Raw genomic sequence first — 6,000 nt, forward strand, 5'->3', positions numbered from 1 at the left:
CTTTCCCAGGCCATAGCAGAGAGCTGGACTGGAAGAGGAGCAGCAGGAACTAGAACTAGCATCTGTCTGGGATGCCTGCACCACAGGTAGAGGATTAACCTAGTGTGTCACAGTGCTGACCCCTCAATTGTTTTTAATGACTCTAGAAGAAATGGTGTTAGTTCTTCTTTAAATGTCTGGTAGAATTCAGCAGTAAAGCTTTCAGGTCCTGGGAATTTCTTTTTGGGAGGGTCTTTATTACTAATTCAATTTCCATCTTGGCTATTGGTCTGTTTAGGTTTCCTATGTCTTCATGACTCAATTTTGGTAGATTGTATGTTTCTAGGAATCTATTCATTTCTTCTAAGCTTCCCAATTTGTTGGCATACAGCTCTTTGTAGCAATTCCTGATGATTTTTTTTTATTTCTGTGATGTCTGTTGTTACATTTCCTGTTTCTTCTCCGATTTTATTGATTTGGGTTTTTCCCTCTTTTTTTGGTTAGTTGGACCAGTGGAGTATCAATTTTGTTTATTTTTTTCAAAAAAAAAAACCAGCTTTTTGTTTCATAAGAGTATAGTTGCAGTTAATGATTCACAAATTTTAGAAACTGCAAATTATTTAATTATTACCAGAAGACATGATGTGATGGACAATATAAGGGGACTAGATTATCAGGCATAACAGCAGAAATACCATAAAAACTTCAATTTCTCTGCATACATAATTTTTAAAATATTGATTTAAATATAATATTTACAGATAATGGCATTATCAATCAGAACAAAATAGCATAAGCCTTTAGAATTATTAATCTTGAGGCACCAAATGTGAGAAAAAGGATCAACCTATCGTTATAAGATCATCTATATTTTGGATTTTTCAAATAATGTGTTTTTATTAGTTTAACAAAAAATAAGAAATTGATGCCAGATGTCTAGAAAATTATAAAGACTTGTCCTTTTAATTTTACCTGGTACATTTTTTATGTCTCAATTATATGAAGGAAGTCTAAATCACAAGTGGCTTGTCTATGTGTGGATCTAATGCAAAAGGGATCTCCAAGAAGCAAAGGAAACAGCATGATGATATTAATGGAGGCCACAGTAAGAGAGACTGGGACTGAGGGATACCAGAGTGAAATACTTGGAGAACCACTTCTTCACTCTGACCCTGAAACCCCTAGTTTGGCCACAGAGGTTTTGTGATTTGCTCTGTTAAAGGAAGCAGGTTCTCTTCCATGCTCCCTTGCTTTACATGTGAAAGAAGTATTTCAAAAAGTGTTGGGTTCCTGTTTATATTTTTGGATCAACATTTTTAGAAGAACAGTGCATACTTTAGATGAAACCAATTTTGAGCTGTGACCTCTTACATAGTTTGCCAAACCAAATTTGCTTGTAGTACAACTTCATTTTGACACCATGCACACTCAGGTCACAGATCTTATTAAGTTTACTATCAGGGATAATATTGCACCCCAGCATTCTGAACTTCAATAAAGAAAGTCCTTTTTAAAAATCTCAACTGCAAATTCCAGTATGAAAGTAATAATCCCTGGTAGGAAAGGGTCTCTGTGTCCTCTTTTTTGGTGTGAAAATCTCTGGAATGGCTCTTGACACTTCAGCCCCCCTGCACTGATTTAGAAGTTCATAATCCCAGACTTAGCAATGGACAAACTTTATCCAAATAATTTTATTTTTTATTTTTTATAGATTTTATTTATTTATTTGAGAGGTAGAGTTACAGACGGAGAGAGGGAGAGACAGAGAAGAAAGGTCTTCCATCTGATGGTTCACTCCCCAAATGGCTGCAACAGTCAGAGCTGGGCAGATCTCAAGCCAGGAGCCAGGAGCTTCTTCTGGATCTCCCATGCAGGCACAGGGGCCCAAAGACTTGGGCCATCTTCCACGGCTTTCCCAGGTTATTATCAGAGAGCTGGATCGGAAGTGAAGCAGGTGGGATACAAACCAGAGGCCATATGGAATGCCGGTGCCGCAGGCAGAGGCTTAATCTACTTTGTTCAGAGCCGGCCACCTATCCAAAGAATTTTAAACATTTGCCTATGTCTAAAATAAAAATAGCTATTCTGCACCGAATATTAATTAATTTTATTTATTGATTCTGAATGCTTATTTATCTGAATCTACTTTTTAAGATGATGAGCTCATCATCCTTATTGACTAGATAATAATGCGCACAAAAGAAAAAGTACCAAAAATGAATATTCAAATAATTAGAATTCTATTCTATAAATTCTGAATAAACTTTATAAGGTTTTATTTGTTTGAGAGAGAGAGAGAGAGAGAGAGAGAGAGAGATCTTCAATTTACTGGTTCACTTCCCACATGCCCGTAATAGCTGAGACTGGAAAACGACTGAAGCCAGGAGTCAGGAATTCCATCAAGTTCTTCCACATGGGTGTCAGGAAGCCAACTACTTGAGCCATCACCAGCTGCCTTCCAGGTTCTGCATTATCAGGAAGCTGGAAGTGGGAATGGAGCTGGAACTTGAATCCAGGTATTCCAATAGTGGATGCAGTATCCCAAGCAGTGTTCTAACTGCTGGATCAAATGCTTGCCTCCTGAGCAAATATTTTTGACTGGAAGTTCTCTTGTAGGAGTCACAAGGAGTAGAATTTTATTCCCAGAAAAATGTAAGCTGCTTGATAAGTTTCTTGCTTTTTTCTCACATGTACACATGTGAGAACTCAAAATGTGAACATTTGAAGGAATTGTGACTTTTAAAGAGAGTCAGTGTGCTGGAGCCAGTAAGTTATAGACAGAGGGTCAAATGACTTAGATGTAAATCCCAGCTCAGCACTAACCGCATGTGTAAGCTTAGCCAAGTCGCATTACGAATGACTTTTTCTTATTAGCTCTTCTCTGTTTCTGCCTGGAAGAGGATGTGTAGGATGGATCTTCCAGAAGTTAAGTAGGTTGCTCAAAGACACCATTCTGTAATTGATTGAGACAGAATTTAAACTCAAGTAGTCTAATTCCAGGGATTGATTCTCAGCCAGTAATCTTTATTACATATATATATATATATATATATATACACGCATACATGACATATTTTCTTCTTAAAACTTTTTTTCTTGTTTATTTGAGAAGTGGAGAGAGAAGGAGAGGGAGGAGAGAGCCCTTATCCACTGGTTCACTTCCCAAATATCTCCAAAAGTTGAGGATGCAGAGCTGAGAAGCAGGAATTCAATCCAAGTCTCTCAGATGTGTGTCAGAAGCCCAGTTATTTGGATAACCACCACTGCCTGCTAGGCTCCACATCAACAGGAAGCTGGAGTCAAGGAGCCAGATCTCAAACCCAGGTACTCCGACATGGGACAAGGCCAGCTTAACAGCTAGGATAAAGGCCTGCCCCTGGCTAATCAATTTTTACAGAGCTTCCAAGATAATCTTCTGGAGAAAAGAGAGTCTTCAAAAAATGGTGCAATTGGAAATCTTCATGGAATAAACTAAACCTTAAACTTTGTTCCACACTAAATATAACATTAATTGAAAATAAGTATATTTAAGCATAAAACAAAGTGTCAAAATACTGGAAGAAAATTTTTGTGATTTTGAGATAGGTAAAGATTTTGTTTAGAGAGTAACAACACTAATCATAAATGACATGGTTGGTGAATTGGACTTCATCATAATAGAAAAACTACTTTTTTTCAAACAATACTGTTAAAAAATGAAAAGGCCACAGACTGAGAAAATACATGTACCAATATACCTGATACTATTCACAATCAAATCATATAAGAACTCATGTAGCTCAATATGACAGAAAACAAATCATTCAAAACAATCATTGAGAAAGGTTTTGAGTAGTTACTTCCTTGAAGAAAGTATGTAACTTCTCAATACACACATGAACACATGCTCATGATTAGTCATAAGGAAATTTCAAATTAAAACTACAATGAGATGCCATATGACATACCTAAAATTTGAAATACAGATAATATCAACTATTGGAGAGGATGTGGATCAACTGTGGTAAACCACTTCAGAAAATTTCATCAATTTCTTGTAAGATTAAGGATACAGTGAAGCAACCCAGAATACTGCACTTCTCAGTCTTTATCCTACAGAAATAAAAACACATGTCTGCAAAAAGTATTGCACATGAATGTTCATAACAACTTTATTCAAGATAACCAAAAACTAAGCCAAAGCAGATGTGGTATGGTCTTAAAGTATGAAGCATTACTCAACCACTAGAAGAATGAGCTGCACACACATGAATGAATTTCAGGAACATTATGCTGAATGAAAGAAGTTAGACATCAGAATACATGATGGATTATGTTACTTCTATAAAATTATATATTATCTGAGAGACTTGGATTGAATTCCTGCTTCTCAGCTCTGCATCCTCAACTTTTGGAGATATTTGGGAAGTGAACCAGTGGATAAGGGCTCTCTCCTCCCTCTCTTTCTCTCTCCATTTCTCAAATAAACAAGAAAAAAAGTTTTAAGAAGAAAATATGTCATGTATGCGTATATATATATATATGTAATAAAGATTACTGGCTGAGAATCAATCCCTGGAATTATATATAAATTATATATATGTGGATCTGTGGTTACCTGGGACTGGAACAGGGTGAGTGACTGACAAGGGGCAAGGTGGAATTTTGTCAGAGCATATTAAGTATTCTATACCTTGATCGTCACTGTGGCTATGCTGTTATCTTTGTTAAGACTCATTCAATACTACACTTCAGAAAGATGTATTTATACTGTATATAAAATATGCCTGTCCTTATTTAAATAAAAGGCAGTATTGGATCTTCTAGAATTTGTCATAAATGGGGAACAAAGTGTCATCTTCATTTCAGAATTGTAGAACTTAAATCTCAAGAGTGAAGCCAATACCCCTTTTGAAGACCTGTATATTGTCCAGCCTTTATCAATTCTCATAGAGTATCTCACCAAGTTCACAGACTCAGCCACCAACAAGCAATGCTACAGAATCTCAGCTGATTCACTCCTCAGTGACCCATAAAGTACGAGACATTTTCTGCCATGTTGTTTCATCATTTGCTGTTTTCTGAGACCCAGAAGACATTAAGCCCATCTGGAATTTTCATTACAACACGTGAGGTTCAGCAAATAGTATAAAAAATTACAAAGATGACTAACACAGAGATCCCTGTTTTGGGAAGCATATTGAAATAAAGTAATTTTTAAATGTTCTTGAACTTGTCATGTTTGGAAATTAAACTACACACTTCATGAGTGAGCATGAAGCAAAAGAAAAATAAAGACTGGTTTTAAATAGTGTTTAATGACTAAACATCATTATTAAAATCAAAGAGATAAATAAATTTGCCCTAATCATAAACTATACAGTGTATGAAACAACACATAGCACCCATAAATATGGTTAATTTTTGTCTATATGTTAAATAATTTTTACTTTTTTTCTTTGACAGGCAGAGTGGACCGTGAGAGAGAGAGACAGAGAGAAAGATCTTCCTTTTGCCGTTGGTTCACCCTCCAATGGCCGCTGCGGCTGGCGCACCACGCTGAACCGATGGCAGGAGCCAGGTGCTTCTCCTGGTCTCCCATGGGGTGCAGGGCCCAAGCACTTGGGCCATCCTCCACTGCACTCCCGGGCCACAGCAGAGAACTGGCCTGGAAGAGGGGCAACCGGACAGAATCCGGTGCCCCGACCAGGACTAGAACCCAGTGTGCTGGCGCCGCAAGGCGGAGGATTAGCCTACTGGCGCCGACCAATTTTTAACTTTTAAAATAAAAAATCAAAAACCTGGAGAAATCAAAATATGTTGGTCATATATTATCTACCTCTCCCTGCCCCAACCTTAAAACATTTAAAAGCAAAAATTTTATTTGTTTGGGGTCACCATCCATTATTACTTAAAATTAACTCTACCCCAAAAAACAAAAAAGTGTATTTTTTTGAAAGATTTTTTAAACATTTATTTCAAAAGATTTATTTATTTGGAAGACAGGGTGATGGGGGTGGGGAGAGAGACAGAGAGAAAGAG

The 6,000-nt window shown here is 37.0% G+C and overlaps 1 long non-coding RNA gene across 1 annotated transcript in view; it reads left to right on the top strand.

The window, feature by feature from the left end:
- The window catches only part of LOC103350774 (uncharacterized), a 170,260-nt gene extending 164,495 nt beyond the window's left edge, over positions 1-5,765 (top strand). The window contains exon 4 of the long non-coding RNA XR_016212065.1: positions 5,425-5,765. This is a non-coding gene — a long non-coding RNA (uncharacterized LOC103350774). The remainder of the gene's footprint in view (positions 1-5,424) is intronic.
- The last annotated feature ends 235 nt before the right edge of the window (positions 5,766-6,000 follow it).

Source organism: Oryctolagus cuniculus, chromosome 8, assembly GCF_051225735.1.
Source record: "Oryctolagus cuniculus isolate XC-2025 breed Fujian yellow rabbit chromosome 8, ASM5122573v1, whole genome shotgun sequence".
Lineage (NCBI taxonomy): Eukaryota > Metazoa > Chordata > Mammalia > Lagomorpha > Leporidae > Oryctolagus > Oryctolagus cuniculus.